This window comes from Marmota marmota, unplaced genomic scaffold (assembly GCF_001458135.2).
Source record: "Marmota marmota marmota unplaced genomic scaffold, marMar, whole genome shotgun sequence".
Classification (NCBI taxonomy): domain Eukaryota; kingdom Metazoa; phylum Chordata; class Mammalia; order Rodentia; family Sciuridae; genus Marmota; species Marmota marmota.
This window is the reverse complement of record NW_026000242.1, coordinates 12,667,203-12,694,577: the sequence shown is the minus strand read 5'-3', so window position 1 is coordinate 12,694,577 and position 27,375 is coordinate 12,667,203.

The following is a 27,375-nucleotide window of genomic DNA, read 5'->3' as shown; positions in this document are numbered from 1 at the left end:
TTCATCTAATCCTCAAACACAATGTCATCACCCACATGAAGCAGATCTCACCATCAGATGGAGAAATTGAGGCATAAAGTGATAACAGGCCAGGATGAAAGCTCAGGTCCTTCTACCTATTGCCACTTTGATGAAGAGCTGTGAGCTGAGAACAGTAAGGAGGACAGACTCTAGAACCAGGAAGCCTTGAGGCCTAAAGTCATGTCAGGGGCCTGCCAGAAGAGGAAGCCCAGAGATCCAAGCCTCCCCGTCTCCAGGTGCTGAGTCACCATAGAGACTCAGAACCCCCAACACCAGGGGGCCAAGAGCCTCATGCAGACACAGGATAGGTGAAGGAAATTAGTACAGGCTCAGAAGCTTAATTGGCTTTTCCTGTCCATGAAGCATTACCATGAAGCACAGCCTTTGGAAAGGTCCAGGAGAGTACTGGGGAATGCCGAAGGCCCTCGTGGGTGAACCTTTAGTGTCTCTCCCATCCACAACCCAAGTTTATACCGTCCAGAGCTGAGGGCTACTGGGTGCTCTCCATGTAGACTATACAATAGCTGCCATTATCTAAGGTTTTGCTTTGCGTAGTGTATTACTCATGGTCAACTGCAGTCCAAAAATGTTAAATGGAAAATTCCAGAAATAAACAATTCATAAGTTTTAAGCTGAGTGCCATTCCAAGTAACATAATGAGATTTCACACTATCCTGCTGCATCCTGCCCAGGGTGTGAATCATCTGTCCATGCTGCATACACTACCTGCCCGTTAGTCACTTAGTAGCTGACTCAGTTGTCAGATCTGCCTCTGTGGCATTGCAGCTCTTATAGTCAAGTAACCCTTGCATAGTAGCCAAGTGCTTTGTCACAGGCCTGCACTGTTCACCTCACTTCATCTCACCACGTAGCCACCGTATCATCTCATCTCACATCACCACAAGATGAAGGGGAATGCAGTACAATAGTATAATTTGAAAGAGAGACCACATTCACATAACTTATTACAGTATATCGTGAAAATTGTTCTGTTTTATCATAAGTTATTGCTGTTAATCTCTTACTATACCCAGTTTATAAATTAAGCTTTATCATAGGTGTGAATGTATAGGGAAAACAGTACATACAGAGTTTGGTACTCTCTTCAGTTTCAGGCATACACTGAAGATCCTAGAACACATCTCCATAGATAAGGGGGGACTAATATATTCAATTTGGGAACTAACTGGATATGGAGGACAGGGCAGGGAAAGGAAAGGGCTCTAGCCTGAGTGGCCTCTAGAATGTTAGTGCTATTTTCCAAACACCAAAATTCAAGAGGAACCCGAAGAGAAAGGAGCTGAGGAGTTAATGTGCAAATTCCTAGGGTCTTGCCCACCAGGAGGCAGAGGGCAGCCCCTCCAGAGAGAGATGAGGGTAGCAATGAGAGCAGAAAGAGTCAGTGGATAGGGAAGGCAAATGAAACCTGGAAAGGTGAGCAGGCTTGTAAATGATTACACCTCCTCAAGCCCAGCACCTACTGTTCTCACTGCCTCTCCCAAACTCCTTGGAAATACATGTTCTCTTTCAAAAGTGATAGCTTCTCCTAGGAAAGTGTACAATAGAGAAAATATATTGTAGAAATGTGTGTGGCAAATATGGTGGGGATACAGCATGGAATTTGGATCCCAATAGTGATGGGTGGACAAGAGTATCCATCAACAATGTCTCTTATAGTTCTAATACTTTACCTCTGTTTCTTCTTGCAACTGATTTCTCTTTGACTCTCCACAGATCCCAACTCCTGGCCCAGAGACCATGACTCCCTCTGTTTCTCCCATTACTCTCAGAGCCCAGACTGGCCTGGATTCCAAATGATGACCACACTGAATCAGAAGTCACCCTCTAGCCAGCACCCAAGGCCTCTTTCCTCCTTGTCCCTCTATCATACTACATCAGAAGCATGCAGGCCTGGGCAGGTCTGACACAGCCAGCTCCCAGGCTTGGGTGGGAAAGTTGACGTTTCCCCAGAGTTTACTCAAAGTGCATGTGTCCTAACAGACCATATCCTCTGCAATCTCACAGGGGCATGGGTGGCGCTATCAGAATATTTCTCAGGCTTACAAACCCCTTTGATTTTGATCATGCCAGTGAAGCCTCAAAAACAGAACAAAAATCAACTCCCCATAAAGAAGTTTATTTTCTTAGAAATCTAAAATTGTCTCAGTGGCAGCATTTCTCCATAAATGGGTTTATTTTTAATGCCCTTCCTGTTTGTGTGGTCAGAATCTCTCTTTTCTCTGATAATGCCATGAAACACTCCAGCAAAAGGGACCACTACACTGAAATTATTACCAAATGATCAGAGCTCTACTCATCTTCTGCTCTGGAAACTATGGAAAAGATGAGATAGGTTCATGAAAAACCAAGATGCTCTTCTTTCTGGAGAAAACCAGCTACATTATACACCTCCCTGTGTTCTGAAATTAAGTACGACCCTCCAAGAAGAGGCTGTGAGAAATGGCCCATAGTGGGGCGGAATGGTCATTGTCTGTAATATAAATATGGAACCTCTGCAAACAACTCCAAGAGGGCTGCTGCTACCTCACCTAGGCAATACGTGGCTAACTCCCTGCTGCTACCTCACCTAGGCAATATGTGGCTAACTCCATGTAAAACAACAGAAGAATAAAAAGGGACTTTTTTTCTAATAAATATTCTTTTGCAGCTAATCCACCCTTTGTAACTGTCAGGCTTCATGGGGCTGGCAGCAAGCCCATCAGATAATAATGCAGCTGTGACCTGAGAAACGTGAGAAGAGGAGCCGATTAATAAAGATGAAAAACATGTTTGTCAACTGTGTCTGAGGGAAGGTCCAAGGGGAGTCCTCAGAGGGATGCCCTGGCATTTCAGGGACCCCAAAACCAGTGCTATCTAGGAGCTGTGGCTACCCCACAGGGATGAGGTCATCCAGGTGTGGGGGACCTGAAAGCAGGCAGCTGGTTTCTCTATTATTTTGCACAGGCAATTTATACCTTGAAACATTGTGAGTCAGCTTAATGGAAAATGGCAAGAGAGTGAGAGAGGTGTCATATCACAAGGCATAAGCTTTTGGTGTCCCCCACCCCCAGCATCTGGCCAGGGACCACACAGCTCTGCAGGGAGGCAGCCCAAGGCAGTAGCATCCCCTCTTCCTGCTCTCTAACAAGGTCCTAGCAGACAGCCATGTCACATCTAGATGAAGCTTCAAGGAGAGGGATTTTCCTAACCAAGAGTTGACAAGTAGTCCAACAAATGATGGATATGCATGGAGATATTAGGACAGAAAACTGAGTAAGGGCTACCCTCAAAATATCTAGGTTTTAATAAAGAATAGTATAGAAACACTGGTCTTTTAGGCTATGATATGACAGGACTGTTAAATAAATGGAAGAAATGAAGGAATTGACTTCCTTATTTAGACTCCTACATCTTTCTCTGATCGGCTCCATTATCATCTATGATGACATCCCAAAGAAAGCTCTCTTCCAACCAGCTCCCCAGAAGGTCTCCAAACCTGACATATTGTTCCTGCTGCTTTTTCTTGGATCCCTGCCCTGTGGGTCTCAATAGGCCCAACTGATCTATGCACTTTTGCAATATCTCTAGCCAGAGGCCACCTTCCCTCTCCAAAGGGAACTGAGGGCTGTGGGCCTGGGTTCCATAGTCATCACACCAGTCTGGCAGGGAGCTGTGGGGAGGAGGACGGTCAGGCATCAACAGACTCTTTCATGACTCAATTTAACTCTGCCTAGAGGCCCAGATCCTGGGACATAAGACTTGGGTTAGGCTATCTCTTGGACTTCTCTTACTCAGTCGTTCTTGCCTATGCAAGGTTACTCCTAACCCCATGAGCTGCTGGGGCGCTTCAGGGAAACCAGAGCACAGACATTCTCTCTGTCCCCAATCCAAGAACAGGTTGTACATGCCCACCAACATGAGAAGCCAAATAGCTGCAGGGCAACCAGGTTTGTGAGGGTCTTGTTAGCTCTGGGGAGAGTAATGCCCATGATAGATTCATGAAAGATATGATTATTTGCTAAAAAAAAAATTAAGCAAGACTGCAAACACCATTACCATTTATAGGCCACTGGCTACATTCCAAACCTTGTTCTAAGCTCTTCCCATTCATGAGTTTGTTCCATCCTCATAACACTTTACTTTTTTAAATTAAAGTAAAATTTACATAGCATAAAATGCTTCGCTTTAACCATTTTAAACTGTACAATGAAGTAACTTCCAGTACATTCACAATGGTGTACAACTTCACCACTAATTCCAAACTATTTCTATCACTTCCCAAAAGAAAACCCATACTTTTTAAGTAATTACCCACAAAAATCTACTTTGAAGGGAGGTACCTTCTACTGACAGAGCTTAACTTCACACTCATGGGGAGCCAGTACCGTACAGCAGGTCCTGAAAGGTGAACCTGGAACTGAGAAGCAATAAATGGATAACTGGCACAATACTCAAATTTTACACATGAGGAAATGGAACATGGGCGGTTCAGTACCTTGCCCAAGGACACGCAACGAGGGATAAAAATCAGACTGTCTGATTCCAAAATGAGGCAGACACTTGTGTCTGGAGGGCAAAGGTTATGGGGAAAATGGTGTGTATCTTCTCAAGTATAAATACTACAGATAAGGTGTCCCTGGACTTCTTGACCAGCTGAAGATACTATGGAATGAAACATTTCTGGACCTTCAGATCAGGTAGTTTTAGAGAACTAAGTGAAGAGCTGGAAAAAAAAAATTGTAAATCTGTACATCTTAATACCTATAAGAGATCCAGGCCCACACAGTTAGGCCAAGATTGTATAGGCTAAGAAGTTCGCTAGCAATCCATAAGCATTTGCTGAGTAAAACACAATGCTCAGCTCTAGGGAGAGGAAGAGGAAGAAAACCTCCTCAATTTCTGTTCTCCATCAGCTGTACCTGCCTGATTTCTCAGATCTTCCAAGACAATGTTCTCTGTTATACACCCTGATATTGTAAATCCTGATATATAGCCCACGGTTTTTAAATAGTCCTTACTCTCTCATAGCTCTCCCTCTTTCCTGGTTGTTGATGTTATTGCTGCCGCTTTCATCTAGAAGGTATCCCCTCTCCCTCTTAATTTATTTAAATCCTATGCCTTCTGGTGAGTACAGGCCTCAATGACTCTTTTTTTGTCCAAACACAAAAATCACCTCTTCATCATCATAATAATAGTAAACACTTAAGAATTCCTTGCTGTGTGTCATGCACTTCCAAAAATTTACTAAGCACAGTCTCATTTAATTCTCACTAAAAAATCCAGATGAAGAAACAGGCCCAAACAGGTTGAATAATTTAGTCACACAACCACCAAGTGTCAGAATCAAGATGAGAATCCTGTTTTTTTTTTATGATTCCAGAATCTCTTCACCACCATATTAAAGGGCATCTCCACTGAGTGCAGATATCTCCTATAGTCCTTCATCATATGAACCTAATACTGCTTTCTAATTATTTCACACATCTTGGCCTTCTCTTCCTGCCAGGTTACAAGCATTTTGAAGACATGCACTAGGTATGTAAAAGCAGCCCAGCCCAGTCTCTCATATCTATAGATTAGTTTCCTTCTGCTCTTCTGTGCTCCCACATCATTTATGTCAGTGATGAAAGGGTTCCATATCCAGAAGAGGAAATTAATAGGCTTATCTAAAGGGGGAACTAATCCTTGTACCTTGTACCTTGACCCAGGCAGTAAAGGACTGTTGTATTGAAAAAGAACTGAAGCATAGGGAAGGGCAGAGAAGGAGCAATACATTGCTTCATGTCTAGCCTAGAACCTCAAGTTCACTGTCAATGTCAACAAACCAATAGTAACAATAGCTGTCACTTTCAAAGGCCCTGATGTGTGTCAATCACTGCTCTAAGAGCTGAATTTGCAGTACCTCATGAGTTCATATATCAAGCCTATGAGGTAGATACCACTATTACCACTGCTTTATTGAAATCAAAACTCAGAGAAGTAAATTTACTACAGACTTGTTGCTGGTAAATGGAAAAATTGGAATTTGAACTCAGAACTTTCTGGTTCCAAATCCAGTGGGGACACCCAAAACCTGTTTGGGGAGCAGCACCTCTATCAACATCCAAATATTCAGATTTACACATTATCAAATTTTCACTACTTTGTGAGCAGAAATTGATTGAACCATATACAATATGACCCCTGCTGCCAAGAGACTTACCATCTAGACAAGAGGAACAGATGGAGGGAGGAAGCTGGGTACAGGACAACCACCAGGACTGAAGGAGGCAAGGGGACTGACAGGTGGAGAGGGGAAGAATGGGAAGTTTGGGGAAGGGGTCCAATTGGATAACTTCTAAGTTTTCTTAGAAAACACTCAGTCAACTATGTGAAGAGCAGAACTATAGCAAAATAGAGAGCTGGGAATGTATACTTTATAGTGATCAGAACAATAATAGAAGATGCAGACTCAAAGTCACATAACTTACTCAGTTACACACCCTTGGCTGGAATTCCCAAGGTAGGACACCAAGAGGTATCAAAGCCAAGACCAGAGAACTGAGTATCAAGAACCACTCAGAGAAATGGAGCAAATTCTGTTATGTGCATATATGAGTATGTTACAATGAACCCCACTATTATGTATAATTACAACACAGTAATAAAAAAGTAAAGTAATATGGAAAAAAGGAACCACTCAGATCAGCTAAAGAGACCATCATAGAGGTAGGAATCAGGTAAGTTTCATGCCAAGTTAGGGATGGCAGTGAGAGAGATTTTCTCAGTGCAAATTAGTAAGCATTTATGAGTACCAAGTCCTCATTCCTTTGATATTCTATTCCTTCAGCAATAAATAAATACTGACTGAGCATTTATGTGAGCCAGAACTGTTCCTGGAGGATGAGAGAAGGGTGAATATACAAGTAAAGCCCTATTCTTGGGGATGCTACTAGGAGAAAGTTTATTAGCAAGGCGTTTCCTTGTGGGACACTATGAAACAGACAGACCATAGACCCCATTGCTAAATCATCTAAAGCTAGGCTGTGGACACTAAACAGACGCATGGCCAGCTAAATTGCTAACCAATGAGTAAGTTTAAAAAAAAATAATGAACATGAGAGAAGTCAACAGGTCAAATAAATTTTTGTTCTGCCAGATGAAGAGATACAACCATAAGTGGAAGCAGGGAAGAGTGACAGTCAATTTAATTATAAATAGCTTTATACTTTTAAAAATTAAACTTTTACATTCCTTAAAAACTGAATCTTGGGGCTGGGGATATAGCTTCGTTGGTAGAATGCTTGCCTCGCATGCACAAGGCCCTGGGTTCAATCCCAGCACCACACACACACAAAAGAACCTGAATCTTTTTTTTTTTTTAATACTTTTTAGTTGTAGTTGGACACAATATCTTTATTTTACTTGCTTATTTTTATGTGGTGCTGAGGATTGAACCCAGTGCTTCACACATGTTAGGCAATTGCTCTACTGCTGAACCACAGCCCCAGCCCCCCAAAACCTGAATCTTACTATCAGTATTTCTCAGATAATACATCTTTCTGCCTAGAAGTAATCCTAGAAGCTCTTGTCATTTCAATTGGTCCCAGACAGACAGACCTGGTCCTAGATTTGAGGAAAGAGGAGATGGTTCCCAGAATTAATTCACAAACCTACACGTATTAACAGTAGACTAAGGATAAAAATAGCCATGAAATGGCCATCAAAGATGGAAGAGACCTGAAAGATCATTCCATTTGACTTCCTTATTTTCCAAAGGTGGGGGGAAACTGAGTCATGAACACATGAAATGGTTTGTACATGGTGAATTGGTAAACTAGAACTATCTGTCTAGGAAGAAGTAAGGAGGCCAGGAATTTCTAAAGTCCTTCTGAGCCTTGAACACCACCTTTATTGACCCTGCCCCTGCCACCTGTCACACTCTCTGCCTGACTCTTATTCCACCAGCCATCTCAACTCTGGCTAAAGAATAAGAGAGCTCATCTGATAGGGCTCTAAAGTTCAGACATAATAGTCCTGAGACTCTGTAGCCAGAAACAACTCAGAAAGGCCAGCTCAGGGCTGGTCCAGGTTTCCTAAAGCTGCCCAGTTCTGACCAGAACTCTAAAGTCTAGCAAGACAAAGCCTGGAGGATCTGAAACCCATCTCAGTTTCTCAAAGCAAACAGAGACAAAGGCACCAGGCTACATGCAATGGCAGAATACTTGGTGGTTCTCTTTGCCAGAGTGTACCAGTACCAACCAGGGCTGAGGCAGAACCAAGCAACCCAGCCGTGGTCTCCACTAGGCCAAGGGAAACTATCAGAGCTACTTTGTTCTCAAGTGCTCAGACCTAAGCTGAGGAAAACATTTAAGGCCAGTGACAGAGAACCCAGGGCCTCTTGGGGGTGGGAAGGAACCAGAGAAGGCCCACCACAACCACCACCTTGGGTGGGAAAGGAAAGAAGGGCTCTTGTTTCTCCAAGAGGCTGCACCCTGCCCTGGGAGGAAGCAGCTCCCCAGAAATGACACTTGAGGACTTGGCTTGGGGCCACAGGCACATATAGTTCAGGGTTTTTGTTTCTACTTTACAAATGGAGGCAGGCGAGAAAATGAATTCTTTGGCTGAGTAACACAATACTTCTGAGTCCGGCCCACCAGGCTGGGCCCTGGGAAGAGCAAACAAGCTGCCTGCCCTGTCCCAACAGGTTTGTGGACACTCACCACCGCTGCCATTCACTGAGGTGTGGATACTGGGGAGACAGGAAAGCTGATCCCCAGAGAGCACAGAGATGGGGAAAACCTACAGCCCAGTCCTCAAACCCCAGAGTGAGGCCAGAGGCTGATAAGGCCACCAAGCCATCAGATATAACTCTATGCTCCACCTACCCACCCAATGCCATGGGAAGTTCTCACTTCTCTTGCTAACCCAGGCCTCAGAGCCCAGCTGTCACTCCAAGGTTTCTTTGCCACAAGCCAAAGGACTTCCCAACTGTTACCAGCCCAGGCTGAGGGCCTCTCCCACTGATGTATAGGTATCCTGCAGGTCACAAGCCAGGAGAAAGCTCCCAGATGACCTGCTGTGATTCAACTGGTCAATGCAAAAGAAAAACGGTAATAAGAGCATTCATATAATATTTTGCAGATTACAAAATATTTTTATAGACATTTTTCCATTCTCACATCAACCTTCTAAGTTAGGCATTATCCCTACCTGTTTTACAGAGAGGGAAGCAAGAGGCTCAGAGATCAGGTCTCTAGCCCAAGCTACCTAACCCTACCTCTCATACTCCAGGAGTCTCTATAAACCCAGCAGCCTGATCTGGGTACCAGAGATCAGTAGAATTGGTGATAACTAACTCCAGCTATGTAACCCCTAGCTTTTCAGACCTGGCAGCTGAACAAATGAGAGGCTCTCACCTGGCAGGCCTGAGGGGACCGGGCAGATGTAGGTACAACCTCACCTGACCCCTGCTCCTGCAGCCAGCCCAGCCACAACCTGGCTCCAGCAGGTGCCCTCTGGCCTCTCCTGCGCCCGCCCCACCCCTCCACACACTCCGGCAGGGCGCCCTAAAGCACTGTTTGTTTTGCTGAGAGTTTCCGTTGGCTCCTTGGCTGGCTCGCGTGTGGGTGTTTGTTGTATTTCTCCTGCAGATGGCAGACAGCATGCCCTCCCCAGCATCACCCCACCCCAAGGGCTGTGTGGAAAGCAGACCTGCAGGGCAGAACAAAAGCCTAGCAGGTGAACAGCCCCGTCTGCCTTCTGCCGGCATCTTTTATCCAACCCAAGTCATAGACAATATCTTTACAAAATTCCTTTCAACTCCCCCATCATTTGGAGCCCTTCCTGCTTGGCTCCCATGCTGCTGGAGCCCCCAGCAACCCCTATCCTCACAAAAACAGCTGCTGTTCTGATGAAGCAAGGGATACACAGTTCCAAATAGGCTCCCTTTTTTTTTTTTTTTTTTGGCTTCCATTCATTATGCCCCCTCAGAACCCAGAGACCCTCATGCTCCCAGAAACTCCCTGCAAAAGGAGAGGAGTGCATTGACCTGTGGAATGCAGAAGATGACTGTCACACTCAGACGTCCTCAGCAGAAGGGATTATGGAGGCCCTTAGCTTTTTACTGTTCCATGAGGCCTGGGGTGGGAATGGGAATGGAGGCAGCTGTAAAGCTGATGTTCCTCCTTTCCAACCCAAGGGTGCTCACAGGGCAGATCTGAGGGAGGACAGACAGATGTGGGTACAACCTCACCTGACCCCTGCTCCTGCAGCCAGCCCAGGGTGTCTCTCCCTCTGTAAATATGCTGGGTCAAGGCCAGTGAATTGGCTACTGCAGAGTACAGGTGGCAGAGAAACTCAGGGTCCTCACTGCTAGCACCTGCAGCTAGAGCTGCAATAGTGAGTGCCCATGGACATCTCTGTATCCCCTCCACCACCACATCCAGCAGCTCAGGAACAAGCTCTTCCCTTCACCCCCAGGATAGGCAGCCCAGGTTCAATCCTGTTGTCTTACCTGCTTCTCCACTCTGCCCAGGTCCACAGGGGCTAGTTTGTCTGGTCTTCCCAGGTTTTCTTGTCAGTCCCCACGATGTCGTTGGTGGTCTCCATCAACAACATGTCTTGAAGGCCAAAGGCCAATCTCACTTCACCCTCGTGCTCAGCTCAGACCCTGCCAGGCCCAAAGTCCCCTAGGATGGGGGCAATAATATATAATACTCATGCCCCTCCTGGACAACATCTTATGGCCACCTGGAAATAGATGTCCAAATTGACCCTATTATCAAAGGCTGAGAAGCAGCTGAAGATGCTGTTCAGGAGAAGAGACAGAGAGGATGCCAGGGTACCCACACAACCATTAGAAGGCAGAATACAGAAGCCTCCAGTGCCACCCCAATGGCAGCTCTGCAGTTGCTGATGCAGGGTCCTGAAATCCCCAGATCTAACATTTGTGGGTTAGACTTCTGACTTTGATTTGTGCAGGTCATACTCTAGCACAAAAAGAAATCTTGGGCCCAACATAAATAAACTGCCTCCCCCAGTGCCTGAGACACTGTGTCATCCAGGCACAGGGAGAGCCCACCCCTTGTATGTGCCAAATTCCAGAACTTTGAGGCCAGTCCTGACATTTCTTTCTCTGTGAAGCTTTTCCCAATCCCTTTGATTAGCCCTGACCAGAAGTCAAGCATGCCCAACACCAAATTCTGTCGGGTATTTTAGTTACCTGAGTAAACAAAAATCTTATCTCTAAACTTCTGAACAGAGATATATTATTTATCTCTGTTCTCACCCATCACCTAGCCCAGAGTGAACATTAATTGAATATTTTCGGGATTAATAAATCCAGGATAATCCCCTAGAATCCTTTTTCTAATTGGCTACTAGAGATCATGACCAGGGATTGAGGGAAAAGAAAACTAAAACGTGTCTCCATCTCCTGGGCACCTACATACATTACTCTAAGTTTCAAGAGAGAGAGAATGCTAAAAAAACACCATGGGTGAAAATAGTCAGGGGGTCCCTGGATCACTGCTCTGAACTTCCAGTTACACTGTCCTGGTAGCCTGTCTGTCCCTGACTCCTATCCATCCATCAGAAACCTCTGGATGACATGTTCAACATATTTTCAAATCACCAGTTCCCTGGAAGAAAAGCAGGCTTCCTTGCTGGGTGCTGGTTACTGCCTGACCCACACGTGTGGCTGGCCCCTCTTCCACACACCCACCTAGGCCAGGCAACTAAGCCTCTGTGGTCAGGACCCCAGAGAGGCCTCCCAGTGATTTGCATATAATCACACAATGCCAGGCACAACAAAGCCACTCAATACAGTAGAGCCTTCTCAGCTGAGTTTAAGGTTTAATCTCCTTAATACAAAAGTTTCTGCTTTGCTGTTGCTGGGTTCTGGGACTCTTGCTAATGATGCTAAACAAATAATCGCCTTTATCCCCCTGTAGAAGATTTTCCCAGTGCATTGTGGTCACACAGGCCCTGGTTGTTGTGGTTTACGGGCCAGGCCTGCACCTGCACTGTTTGTGTGAGCTCATTTGGACGCCCAGCAGCACTCTTTAACAATCAAGCATAGGGACCTCCGCAACACCACCAGGTGGCACCAGTCCAGGGGCTGTTGGAACCCCTGGCAGACACCAGCTCTATGCTCCCCACACTCTTGGAGCCCTATCCTCCTGGGAAATAGTCTCCTTCATACCCTCCTCCAAAAATCCAGCTTCTTTTTCATGTGTCTTCCAAACTGATCCTCTTCCAGTGTCCAGAACCCCCCCCCCAATACCATCTTCCCCTCTCAGGCTCACACCCCTCAGTTTCTGCAGTCTGCTCCACACATCTAAATGTCATTTCTAGGTCAGTTTTCCTGTTTACGTCAGCACTTCACCCTTAGGTCTCACCAGGCTACTCAGGCAACCCCAAGCCCACAGCCTCCAGGACACCTTGTCAAAGGTACACTCAGGACTGTCAGTCTTCATTCCGCCCTTCAGCCAGGTCATTTTGAGAATGAGCCAAGATCTTCTGTCTCTTATTTTGATGCAGAGTCTGGAAATGATCATTTCCAAAACTGGTGGCCTGAATGGGGGTGCCCCAGATGTCTTGTCTATTTTTGTGTAACAATTTCAAAATGTAGTGACATAAAACCACAATCTTTTTTTATTATATCTCTATGCTTATGATTCAAAACTCTGTGCAGGGCTCTATATGGCATCCAAGATATTTTGATAGAAAATAAACAGATCTTGGGGTCTCAGATAGTCTCACATTCATGGCTTCCATCTTGGTGGGTGTGGCTGGAAGCCTTGGCTTAGCTGGAATTATTGATGAAAGGGTCTACATGTTGCCTCTCCAACTTGGCAGTCTCAGGAGAATGAGAATCCTTATATAGCAGATCAAAGCTCCCAGAGAGTGTTCCAGAGAAACCATACAGAGGCTACAAGTTTTCATATGACCTGAGCTCAGAAATCCTAGAACCTCACTTATGTTACATTCTATTGATCATGTAGATTCAAAATAAGGGAATGTGCAGATATCTCTAATCCATGACAGTGATTAAAAAGATCTTGTTAGGAGCCACCAGCCCCTATAAATAGTACAGGCTCAAAGGCTGCAGAGGTTAGCCTTGAAAATAGAACATCATGATTACCAGCCTGTGAACACTAGAAAAAGGAATATACCTAGATTCTCATTCTTTTCCAAGACACTCAAACCAAAATGTTATCCCTGGCCTAGTAGTAGCCCCAGTTAACCCACTGCTTGGCCTGCATCTTACCTGCCTTCTCACCTGTTGGCAGGACTTTTGATTTTTTTTAGTTGCTGCCAGATCCAGAACTGCCCTTCACAGGTTTTGTTCACATATACTTTAGATGGGAGACAAGGAAGCTTGAAGTTAGGTGAGACACAAAGATGGAGGGGTTAATGCCCTAAACTTAAAGTCCCATCCCAGCCTCTGCAGAATGGCTTCAGCAGAGAGTTCCTGGTGTAGGAAAGAATTGTCACAAGGTCACTGCTCTAAGTCTCTCTGGGAGTCAGAGGGAGGCCATAGAGATGAGAGGGGCAAAGAAAGTGGCGAGAGCATAGTTTTCTGTCTGCCACACCACTTGGTATTGAGTCACATCATCACCTAAGCAATACCTGGTCAGACAGGCTCCAGCAGACCTATCTGGCCCGAGCCAGCTTGACTTTCCCTGGCTCCAGGCTGGGAGTGGCAGGCATGTGGCAAGGCAGGGTCACTCAGGCCAGAGCCACAGATAACTCTTTTTATTTTTCCTCATAAATAGGTTTCAAATTTTATTATGAAATATTTAAGCCATACAAAAAGGAATGAAGAATATAACAAACTCCCTTGCATCCACAAGTTAAGAAATAAAATATTACCCCATTCATTCTCAGGGCTCTCGGTAGTTGAAGAGAGTCCAAGATCTCATTTCCATGCAGGAAGAAAAGAAGCATTGGCGGGGGAGAAAGAAGCAAACCTTAGCATCAGCAATGGCAGCTCCATCCAGAGAGGGAGCGCTCACTGGCTGTCAGAGCCAAGGAAGATGGTAGGAATTTGGAAACAGGCTGAAAAGAACATAGAACATTCCTTCTTTCTACTCCCAAGTCAGAGATTTCCCATATCCCATAGTCTGAATTATCCCTTGGGGACTCCCTAGACATTGCATGCCGTGTCCCTGTCTGCTCTCAAGCTGTTTACATCCATTTGTCTCCCACACTTGACTGTAAACTCTGAGCTTTATGACTTTTATCTCACAAGTTCTTGTATACAGTCAGAACTCTTTATGATTGAGATGAATGAGTAATTCACTCTTGGGAAACCCCTGTGGTTAACGGACTGGGGACAGGAGAGTTAACGGAAAGGGGGAACAAAAGTGGTTTGGAAATCAAGAGACCAGAGCACACCTTGCACCCAGATCCTGGATTCTCAATAAAAGGAACCAGAGCCTGGTGCAGTGGCGCACACATATAATCCCAGCTGCTCAGGAGGCTGAGATAGAAAGATCACGAGTTCAAAGCCAGTCTCAGCAACAGTGGTGAAGCGCTAAGCAACTCAGTGAGACCCTGTCTCTAAATTTAAAAAATACAAAATAGGGCTGAGGATGTGGCTCAGAAGTCAAGTGCCCCTGAGTTCAATCCCTGGTACCCCCAACCCCCACAAAAAAAAAAAAAGAACCAGAACTTGTTGGGAAAATGACTGATTCTAGGACTTGGGAAAGAAATATACAAGAAGAGCCTGGACATCTTATAATGCCAGAAAAGGAAGGAAGTTCTCAAACACACACACACACACTGGAAGATGTTAAAAGAACCCATAGGCAACTGAAAGAGCTCACAGTGGACAACAGTAGATAATTTTGAGGAAAAAAAGTAATATGTTTAACTCAAAGCATGAAGTAAATAATTGAATAAATAGATAATAAGACAAATCTCATTCAGAATAATCTCAAATGATTTATACGCATGTTCCTTCCTCTCGGAGATGGGACACAACTCCCCACTCATTCAGTGTAGGCTGATAGAGTAGCTTTCTTCCTTCAAAAAGCATAGTATGGAAAGAGGAAATTTTTAAAGCAAATTTCCAGCGGAAAACCTAACAAATACCACTTCAGCCAGGTGATCGAGGTCAATATCCGCAGTGATGTCATGTTGATAGCATGTTCCCTTACTGGGGTGTGATGAAAATGGCACTATATCACTCTGGTCCTCTCAAAAACCCTTAGCTCCAGTGTAATCATGAGAAAAATTCCAGGTGAATCCAAACTGAGGAACATTCTACAAAATATCTATCAAGATCACCAGATCATGGACCCTCCACTGAATGTCTTCTCCTTGTGAGCCTCCTTCACCCTACCCAACCCCACCACCCCAGCTTAGCACCTCCTGCAAGCTCACAGTGCCACCTACTGGAAAGACAAGGGCAGGATGACTGATCAACTCAGGAACAAAGCAGATGACTGAAGTGTTGTGCAGGTAAGGGGCTATTCACAGGCTGAGGAGCCCTACAGAGAAGTGGCTTTCCAGGAAGTTAGCCTGTGCTGAACAATATGGAAACCACTAGCTACATGTGACTACAGAGCATTTGAAATGTGGCTAGTCCAAGTTGAGATGTGCTGCTAAGTGCAAATGCACAATGGATTCCAAAGCCGTAGTAAAAAACCAAAAAAGTGTCTAAAATATATCATTTTATATTATTACATGTTGAAATGAAATGAGCTCAATAAAATATTAAGTTCATTTTATCTGCTTTTTACTTTTATTATTGTGGCTACTAAAGCATTTACAATTACATACGTGACTCACATTATATTTCTATTAGAACTGATGTATGACATGTTTTCACAGAATATGAATTCCAAGGGATACTAATCTCCTCCTCAAGTATGATTCTACAATGGGCTTTACTTGTGTACCCCAGTAATTCTCCTTCCAGTCCCAGCTGCAAAAACAGCCTCCTACAATCTTTCTGCACTTGCAGTTCTTTTAAGTACCGCCAGCCCTAGGAGAGAGTGCGGGACATAGTAAGTACACAATAAATATCTGTAGAATGGATGACTAAATAATTAAGTGAATAAAATGCCCTCAGTTGGGGAGTACTTGTCCTGGGCGGGTGGATCTCTTCTTAGAAGCAACCATGCCATAAGTTATTTGGAGAAAAAGTTGATGAATTATATAGACATATCAAATCAGATATACCATCTCTTATTTTTACAACTTAGACACAACTACAAAGTAACACAATGAGTCTTCTGCAGGTTCTCCCATCATGGCACTATTCAAACTTGGAATCAGAAGCCTCATTTACAAGTTGTAAATTGTGATTACAAACTGGGAGTCTCTGTTCCCTCTCCTTAGCAGCTATACCTCACCATTTGCATTTACTCTTATGGCTTTCCAAGCACTTCTGGCTTGTTAGCTTGATTGACTTTGCACAGCAAAAATACTACTTAGAATACCACCTAGAAAACTAGGTAATATTACCTATTATCACTTTTGTACAAGGGTTAAGTCAACTAATTATCCAATTTTGAAAGGTAGCCTTTCCACCACCTGCTGTGCCTTTTATCTATGGCATCACCTGATTATATCAGGGGCTCACTATTTTACAGGTTATAGTTATTTTGTGTATCATATTCTTTAAGAACATGTGATTGATTTTTGTCAGATCATTAAAACTGAATTCAGTGGTAGCTATTAAGAATACAAACAACAATAAATATTGGCAAAGATATGGGGGAAAACGCACACTCATACATTGATGGTGGGACTGCAAATTGGTGCAGTCAATATGGAAAGCAGTATATAGATTCCTTAGAAAACTGGGAATGGAACCATCATTTGACCTAGATATCCCACTCTTTGATCTATATCCAAAGGACTTAAAAATAGCATACTACAAGGACACAGCCAAATTAATGTTTACAGCAGCACAATTCACAATAGCTAAACAGAGGAACCAACCTAGATGCCCTTCAGTAGATGAATGATAAAGAAAACATATATATACACCATGGAATATTATTCAGCATTAAAAGAGAATAAATTCATGGCATTTGCAGGTAAATGGATGGAGCTGGAGAATATCATGCTAAGTGAAATTAGCCAATCCCAAAATACCAAATGCTGAATGATTTCTCTGATTTATGATACTGATCCAAAATATGTTGGGGGTGCAGAATGGAAGGATTAAATAAACTCTAGATAGGGCAAAGGGAAAAAGGGGAGGGAGGGGAAGGGAGAGGGTATGGGGTAGGAAAGACTGTGGAATGTGTTGATCATCATTATTCTAAGTACATATATGAAGACATGAAGAATTTGACTCTACTTTGCCTATAACCAGAGATATGAAAAATTGTGTTCTATGTGTATAATATGAATTGTAATGCATTCTGTTGTCATATGTAACAAATTAAAATTTAAAATAAAAAATGATATTAAAAAAACTGAATTCAGTCTTTCTGGACCTAAAGTTTTTCCCTCAGTAAATTAGGAGAAGAGAAAGATCTTCTAGATCTTTTCTAATACTAAAATCCTACCAGTTTGGGGTCTCTGAAATCAAAGACAGAAACTTTGAGTTATAGTCCCTTTGCATCTCTCCTGCAGGGTTTTATATATCAAAAGAGCTTAAAGGAGGTTGACTACTTGGCCGAGCAAAAGGAGGAAGTGAGGACGTCTTTGCCTTAAGCCCACACACTTCCCACCCATTACCTCCCCCACCACACACACATGCGCCACTGTAGGAAATAAATGGAGCATAGAGAGTGGGAAAAGAGTGTGGCAACACTTACATTGTCTAGGAAAAGGCTGCACAGAGGGCCTATATCTCAGATTTCATTTTCATGAAATATTTAGTGAGTGCTTGCCGGAGCTGCTTTGAGTGGCAGAGGCAGTCTTCCTGCATTCTGCTCCTGGGCTCAGATCTCTCCAGGCCTCTCCTATTGAGCCATCCTTGTCTTATCTGCTGCTACTGCCCCTTTTCTCTCTCCATCTGCTTCCCCAGAGATCTTCCTTGGTTCTGTCCTCCACCTATCTCCATGTCTACCTCTCTCCCTGCCACAGTAACCCCTGCCCAGAAGGTAAGGATTGTCCCATTTGGGGACATCCTGGGGACATGGGCCTTAATAGCTCTTTTCTGCTTTGTCCTCCAGAGAGTCACTTGCCTGATCAGAGAGAATCCTCAGGAATGTGGGGATGAGATGCCCTGTACAAAAGAAGAGCTGGACCCATCAGGATGCCCAGAGGGTAGGAGCTGGGAATGAATTTGTACCAAAGGCATTGGAGGTAAAGTTGAGGAGAAGGGATAGAAAAACAACTGAGGGTCACTGCTGGTTTTATGTTACTCCTGGTTGGGCTAAAGATCAGAATCTCACCAGTGGAGGGGAGAAAGGTAGTTGGGGTCCTCTTAAGCTCCTGAGGAATAAGGGGGACCTATAGCTCCTGAAGCCAAATCTCACCCTTAATTACAGCACAGCTATCACCCACAGATAAACTCTGTCCCAGCCCATCACCTGCTCCTTGTCCCCCTGGAACTTTCTTCTCTGGAGCCGGTCCCCAAAATGTCCCCTTCTGCCACCTTTGCCCTCCGGAGTTCTTCAATCCCTGGCATGGCCAGGATGCCTGCTTCCCCTGTGGCACAGAGGCCACCCAGCCAGAGGAAGGCAAGGACACATGTGTTTGCCGCGAACCTGGGCGAGTATTCCAGGTATGTCTTCTGGTGGTGGGATCCAAAGACTGGCTGCATGTCCAGGACTGTATTGGTACCAGGTCAGGTTTGGCTCACTGTAACCTGACCTGGATTGGCTCAGGTTTCCAAATCACTTTGGAATAATATTGATAGATAGAGGTTACCTAGTTAAACTTAATTTCAGGTAAATAACACTTTTTTGGTACTGCATGAGATATACAAAAAAAAAAGAAGAAAAAACTTCATTTTATATCTGAGGTTTAAACTAGGTAACCCTGCACTTTAATTTGCTAAATCTACCTACCCTCCTCAAAGGAAAGAACAAACTTTATGTCATTCTCTACCATGATCACTCCCAAAACACCCTGGTCCAAGCCCTTCCAACTTGAGCATTCCTCATAAGCCAATAAATGTGCATATAAATCCTTCCTTTATTGAAATTCTCAAGTCTTCGGGAATAAAATGATAGCAGCAGCTGGACCCTTACCAGTACATGCCAGTAACCTTTCCCTCTGAACCAGCTCTGTCTATTTTTCCCTTCCCCTTCCTTGCTCTTCTCCTCTAGCCCATCTCAGGCAGGGTCCCAGCCAGTGGGTTTTGTGGGGTTCACCACAACCAAGTAGTAACCAGCCAACCTGAAATGGCATTCCTCCCATCCACCAGCCCAGTGATGGTCAATGCCCCTGCCTCCCTGGCTACCAAGACATTGGCAAGCCACTGGGCTGTGTCCAGCGAGAACACAAGAGCTGCAAGGATGGGGCCACTTTGAACCAGGAGGGGCTGTGTTTGACCAAAGGTCAATGGAATGACCACTGTGCCCATGAGGTAGGAGGCTTCCCATAAGATGACACCCCTTGCCTTCCTGTCCCTCTGTCCTGTTATTCAAATGTCCAGCTGCTGGGCTAGTTCCACTGGCCCCTCCTTTGAAACATGGAGGCCTGTACCCTACCCTCTGAGGCAGTTCCTAGAAGAAGCTAGAGAAAATGGGGGGAGTCTTCCCCAGGGAGGCGTGCCCAAGAAGTTTGAGTCTTTGCACAGGTATGCGCCACACCTGGAGATGCCCGTGGCTATGATGTAGGCCTAGGACTCTGCCTGTGCTGGGAACACCACTTGAGTGGAATGTGTGGCCCCCTGTGCCCAGAGAGACAGAGACATATCCTGAAGCTCAGCTGCCCTAAAGGCTTTCCACAGATTTCCTTCACTGAAGGCAACGGGAGCGAGGTACAGTACCCTGAGGTCTCACCCTATACTGGAGCAAGGCTGTGACTTTTGCCTCCCAAAATGGAACATGGAGGATGGGATTGCTTATGGGGCCTAAGGGCTACTGCTCACGACCCACACCTCTCCTACCTCAGAGGTTCTGGAACCAGAAAAAAGGCCCCTGTGTCACTTTAATTTCATATATATATGAAATTATTGAGAGGGGATACTATCCAAGAATAATGACTCCAGTTTGTTTTTGCCCAGAGTTCTAAGAACTATTTACCCTGATACTTCCCGTCATCCCCATCAGGACACTCAGGGCTCAGAGAAGGCCCTGTGCTCTCCCCACCTCCTTGCTGAGCAAATATGTCACTCTTGACATCTTGACACTGCCCTCCCTCATTTCTAGAATCTCTCTCTCCTGGACAGACCTTCCTCACCACGTGCTGTGGGCCATCCCTGCAACTTGGGACAAGGGCAAAAGTCTGTTCCTCTGTATGTGGTCAAGGTGGATGGTAAGAGCTGGCAGACAGAGGCCAACGCTCAGGACCACAGGTCTGCAAGCATTGTCCTTCCCATGGCACATGCTTTGCCCTTCAGCAGAAGATGTAGGGGCAAGGGTGATGGGGCAAAACCTCCCCTCCAGGAAGGGTTCCCTGAGAAATGCATGTGAATTCTGACTCATCCTGTTTTTTAGAAACTTGAATCCTGCCATGAGCAAATTAAGACTGGACAGTTTGGGATTGTGGGAAAACTCTAGCCCCACTCCCTGCAGGGTCAAGGAGACCCCTGACTTATTCTAGAGCTTGGCTTCTTGGGCCTAACCAGACCAGATCATGAGCTTCTGCACCCACTTGGCCTGCCCCTCACAGATTCCAGGCATCCAGATGAAGGTCCAGGTAAGCAGCACAGCTTCCATTCCCCTTCCACAGCCCAGCAAAAGCCATCTGAAAGGTGGCTACTCTCCCTTATGCTCAGAATCTTACCTAGGAAAGTCGACGGAAGGAAACTGGACTTCCCCTTGGTCATTGAGCCCCAATTCTACACACCCCAGGGACCTGTCACCCCCAGAGCCTGGCATTCGAAACCCCACAGTCTGCCTTCAAACCAATGATACTCTGGCCTTCCTGGTCACTCGTGAGCACTACCCTGAATATGACCTGTGAGTATGCAGAGTCACAGCCCGCCACCCTGGAGGCTCCTGCATCTGCCACCACTTCCAAAAGGCAATGAGCTCCCTTCTCTCTCTATGCCCAGGGGCCACTTCTACAACACACTGGAGCAGTTTGACTGGGGGCGTTTCCGGGCCCTGGCTGAGGAAGCCCAGCTCTCTGAGGAAAGCTCCCGCCTCTTTCTGCAGCAGTTCCAGCTGCCTGGGGTCTACGTCTTTCGTCTAAGCAGCAACCCGCATCGGAAAATGGTTTGTCTATGATGATTTGCCTCATTTAAGGCATTATGCACCATTTCCCCTTTCTTTAAAAAAATACAGCCTCATAACCACATCAGACAACTCTCCAGGGAAGGAGATGCCCTGGATGTCCCCATCAAAGTTCAAGGTTCCATATGCTAACAAAGGATTCTGGGGATGCTGAGGTTCCCTTCACAGCAGCCCAATGTGTGATGTGTAGGGAGCAAAACACTGTGAGGATGGATACTCCAGTGTGTCTTGAAGGACACTGATGGCATGGAATGGCTTTAGGACTCCCAGCTCTCTCTTGGCCCTCCACTTTATCTACCATCTCCACTCCTTTTTCATCCTGAAGCACCTATCTCAAGCCAATCTATATAACAATTTATCCTCATGATCTGCACTGATCCAAGTGCTCTATGTCACACACAGGATTTAGTATCTCAGACTGTCAGCAAGACCACCTAAGAGGCGATGCAGGCAGCTCCCCTCTATGCACAGTCATCTGATGTGAATGAGTTTCCCAGAAAAACTTAGATTCTGCCTGCCAGACCCCAGATCTACACAACCATCTAGGCTATTTAGTTAGTGTTAACATGCCTGGGTTGCCACTCTAGCCAGTCTTTGGCAAACAGTGACACAAAGACTGAACAGATCTCTTTCCACCCAGTACCTCCGCACTCTCCCACCTGGAGGCAAGTGCTTTGGGGATGGGCCCTTTGTCTCCACGACTCCCAGGTATCTCATCCAAACCGGCATTGCCAAGTTCCCCGTGCCCCTGAAGAGGTCTGACTGGCCAGGTGTCCTGGGGGAGATTGTGCTGCTCCTGGGGCTCTGTCTGCTTCTGTTGGTGAGTAAAACTGGGCTAGTGACATCTTTACAACTGTGCATAATGACTTCTAAAGGCCCCTTCCTATAACCGAGTCTCCCATTCCCTGTATGCAGTAGGCATTGTAACAGTTGCTGGGATGCAAAGGTGAGGAACATGCAGCCTTGGGCCTCTACTGCTCCAGGCTTAACAGGGAGAATCACACCAAGAAGCAAAAAATGTCAGCAAGTGTGACGGAGTTAAGTGACAGCATATTCAGAAAGCATGTGCCACACAAAGAAAGTCTATCCTAGGGTGTCAGGATAGACTTTCTAGAACAGATGATCCCTGAAGGAGGCCTGAAATAGGAGACATATGAGAATGTGGTCCCTGTACTATCAGTGGGGTTGGTGAATCAGACATGGGGGGTATGTACTTGAGCAAGGGGTGAGGATGAGAAAGTGTATTTGCCCCTCTGTATCCATAGACTCTGCATCCATGGATTCAATCAACCACAAGATAGAAAATATTCAGGGAAAAAAAACCACTGTATTTTACTGAACATGTACAAACACGTACAGATTTTTTTGTCATTATTCCCTAAATGATATAGTATAACTATTTATAGGGCATTTACATCACATTAGGTAGTATAGTAACCTAAAGATGATTTAAAGTACACAACAAAAGTGTGTAAGTTATATAAGATAACATACCATTTTATATAAGAGACTTAGCACACATGATTTTTGGTAATCATGGAGGGTTCTGAAATCAATCCCAATTGATAGCAAGGGATCAGGGAAACAAACATGATATTCCATGACTAGAGCTCAGGCTGTAAGTACATAGATAAGGCTGAAACAAACAATTTGGTCTCTCTATCCCAAATTGCGGATGATCTCATGAGCCCTAACAAGAAGTTCAAACTTCAGCAGGTAAGAATTCTGAGCAAGAGACAGAGAACAAGGACAGAGTTAAGCCTTTCCAATGGCCCAAGCAAGAGAAGTTGGGGCACTCCCTACCACAGCTGAGCAGGGACCTGGTCCTTTCAGAGTCTTCAGGAAGGATGCCTCTCTCTTGCCCCCCCCCTCCGCCCTGCAGATTCACTGTCACCGCCTCAGCTGGGCTCGGAAGGCCCCACCTCACCCCACCTTCAGGATGCATCAGCAAGGATACAACCTCAATGCCTATTTTTCTTCAAGAACTGGGGTGACATCAGTGAGAAGAGGCCAATCACACCAAGACTCTGATGCCCCCAGTGTTGAAAGAGTTCACAGTGAGTGACATGCTGGGCTAGAATCCCAGAGTTGTCCCTAAGTCCACCTGGCCAGCTCCTGCTTCATTTTTCATCCTCCTAGATTACTCGTTGCTCAAATCCTCTCCATTTATTCATTTGTTTGCTCAATAAATATTTATTGAATGACTACTGAATGCAGATGCTGTTAGGCACTAGGCATGTAAGGTGTAAAGGGGGAAGAGCCACCTCAATACAAACTTTTCAAGAGAAAAACAATATAATCAAGTACAAAGTGTTCAACAAAGTTTCCAGTACTACCTAAAGGAAGAAGTTGCAGAAGGTAGTGTATGCCACACTGAGACTTTTACCTTCTACCCTTGCTGCTCCAAAGCTTGGGTCTCAAATAGCAGCAGTATAGGAATTGGTATGCAAATGAATTTCCTGGGGTGGGAGGTCTTCTGGTTCAATAAAGTTGGGAAAAGACCTGAGAATCTGTAATTCTAACAAGTTTTTCTGCTAAACTAATCCTGCTCATCCAAGGACCACATATTCGTTGGTTGAGTCTAGACTGTTGAGAATCTATATGAAGATACACTAAAGATGTGTACAGATCTGTACTTCAGAGGATAATCCTACTTCCCATTCCCCCCACAGGTGGCAGCTGGGAAGCAGAGGAGCAAGTGGACCTGGAGTGTTTTGATGCAGAAGCCTTCTTCAGGATCCTGTTCAAGCAGTCGCTGACAGTCACAACCAAACTCAGCCAGACCAAGGAGGAGGTAACCAGCACCTCCAAAGAAAGCTGAAGGAACAAGTGGGGCTGAAAGTAGGAGAGTTATTTCTGTGATCTAAACCCTAAAGATAGCTTCAGTCATTTGATAAAGAATCAGAAGAGCCGAGCACCCTGGCAGACACCTGTAATCCCAGAGAGTCAGGAGGCAGAGACAGGAGAATGGCGAGTTCAAATCCAGCCTCAGCAATTTAGCAAGGCGCTAAGCCACTCAGTGAGATCCTGACTCTAAGTAAAATACAGAACAGGGCTGGGGATGTGGCTCAGTGGTCAGTGGTCAAGTGCTCCAGAGTTCAATCCCCAGTACCCCACCCCAGCCCCCAAAGAAAAGAATCAGAAGAAAGGAGAGTATATGGACAGGGGAGATCAGTTCCAGATTAAATTTAGAGCTTATATTATGAAACCTAGGGCCTCAGATCTATGGCAGAGAATCTACCAAGGCCACATCTAGGGTGTCTTAGATTCCCAGTTCTAACTGGGTGCACATATTCATACCAGTGGGTAACAGCTACTAGAATTAAAGACAATACACTGTAAGTCTAAGCATTAAAGTTGGGCAAAGGGTTCCCCAGGCAAAATGCACATGAAGGGGCTTGCTGGGACTTGCCACAGCTGGTCTTCATACATCTCAGTGTTGAGGGTGGGGGTTCCTCTGGAGTTTCTCCAGCTATGGGCAGTAGGGGGTGCTGCAGTCCCAGCAGTGGAAGACTGGATGGCTCCAGAGAGCAGAGTTTCACAGGCTAAATCCACGTTCTTTCTCAGCTCAAACTCCTCTACCTCAAACTTCTGAGTGAAGCCCATTCTCTCCGACAGCTGTGGGGTACTCAGCATTGTACCCCAGCCTCCACTGACCAGCCTCTGGGGAACATCCACGGGGAGCAACAGCAGGTTGGGTTTTGCTCATACCTTCCCACCTGGTCACTGTGCCCAGATGTGACATCTCTCTCAAGGAGGTCCAGAATTCCTCCCTTAGCACTCCTCTTACCTATTCCATCTCCCTGGCCTCAGGGCTCAGGGCAAAGACCATCATTCCTGAGAATTCCTTAACCTGCTTTGCCACTGCTGCTGTATTATTCCTGCCCAGAACACTCTGCAGTTCCCAGGGGAAGCTAGGTGTCCAGTCCCTGGTGGTTGTAACCTCTGCAGGTGAACAGGCAGGGTTGTCTCTGATTCAGGCTGCTGAGGCAGCTGCCAGGGCCGCAGAGGAAGAGGCCAGGCAGAGGGGACATCTGGCAGGTGAATATGCAGCAAGCCTCAGTCACCAACTGAAGGTCCTCCACCAAGACCTCCATGCCAGACAGGAGCAGTGGGCCTCCTTCTGCTCAGCACTGATGGAGGCCCAGCGGCTACTGAAGTCACTGACAAGCTCCAGGCCACAGAAGTTCTCCCAGGCTGGGCAGCCTCCCAAAGGGTATGGACCTGCTTAAGCTGGGTCAAGGTTAGTGAGAAGGGGTGGAGAGTGTGGCTTCATGGTCCCAGAATTGGCCATCTGTAGTGTCTTTTTCTCACCTCTAATTGTCCCTGATGGACCCTACCCTGTATCCCTGCAGGCTGGTTCCCCAGATGGACACCCTGCTGGGCCACCTGTCCCAGGTCATGCTGCAGGAAGGCCACCGCTTAAAGGCCTGGGGTTTCCTGGGCACTGGCACAGGGGCAGAGCTGCTACAGCCAGGTGAGCCCTACTGGGCCTCAGCCAGGGTCCCCAAGAAAACCTGGCTCTGCATTCAGAAATTCAAATTCTTCCTCCAAGACACCCTTCAGGGAAGGAAGCGGGGAGGAGGGTAAAGCAAAGAGAAGCCCCTGGGGTTGAGAGGGGCTTCCTGTGCAGTGTCCTGCACAAAAGACAGAGGTTCAGAAATGGGAAGAACTAAGGCGGAAACAAATATGACAACCACAAATTATAGCTTTACAGGCCAGATGACACTTCCTGAAAACAAAACCTGACAGATAAATGCAAGCAGCCATGTTTGAGAAATGCTGGAAAAGAAGTCCCTCAGGGTCTTGCATGTATGCTGAGCATGGGGAATCTCAAGGCTCTTCCAGTCTCTGGCAGCCTGCAGTCTGAGGCTATTACAAGGGCATATCCCAAATGTGGAGTTTTTCCCTGGACTGAGAAAAAGACAAGACGCCTGCCTTGGGGGAGCACCATGTCTGGGGTGGGGTGGAGTTCTCACCAGCTCCTTCCAGTCACCAGCCTGCCCAGGACCCAGCAGGCAATGTTGGCTTTCCTGCAGCTGCCGTAGGTCCTCAAGGGAGCGATGATTACATCAGTATGAATCCCATCACCAACTTGATGGTCCCTGGCCCCAACTGTGCAATGCTTCCAGCCAGTGGCCACGCAGGGCCCATACCCCCTGGCTACTTCATCCACCCTGACACTGGACGTGTGCTGCCTGAGGCTGGAAACCTGGGATATGACCTGCTGAGTGCCACCCTAGTGCCCACTACTGATTCTAATGCTGGTGAGACCCTGGCCTACTGTGTTACTCCAGTCTTGCTTTGGGCTTCAGAGACAGGGCAGAGTTCACTGGGGTCCTCAGGTATGAACTCCCATGAAGCACAGCACAGAAAGAAGGCCCTGTTCTTAGACAGTGCAGCTTGGTGACCAGCAGAGAAATAAATATCTCCTCCTCCTCTTCAACTTAATGTTTCTGCTGGATGCAGAGGGTCCCATTATGGCAGAGAGCTGCTCAGTGAATGAGCAGCTCAGTGGAGGCTTCTCCACCCCTGCTTTTCAGGGTAAGAGAGGCAGGCTGGCATTTTAAAGGGTACCAACACCATGCCATTTCCCTGCCCAGGTGGTGTACGAACATCAGAAGCCGCCATCCTCCCCTATGTGCCCTACCCAACCAGTCCTGCCACAGGCTGCCCTCCACCCACGAACCTGCCTGCCCTGCAGCCAAGAAGGACCTCACAGCTGGGGGCTCTCATGACCGACCCTCTTACAGGCATCGAGGTGCCAGTTCTGGCTGTGACCCTGCATCCTCAAACAAGGCAGTGGCTCACTCTTGGGGGCACATACTGCAATCCTCTCACCAAGACCTTGGCTCCTCTTGAGTTGGGGGGACCCATGGAGGATCCAGTCACAGGAGGCATCTTGCCAATCCTAGGAGTCAGACTGGATGAAAACACAGGTCTCCTGGCACCCCTCAGTGCTGTCCTCCCACCCTTTCCTCCCTGCCTGGCCTAGCTTCCCAGTCCCTATCTCTCAATCCCTGCACCCCCATGTTCTGGTCCAGGCTGCAAA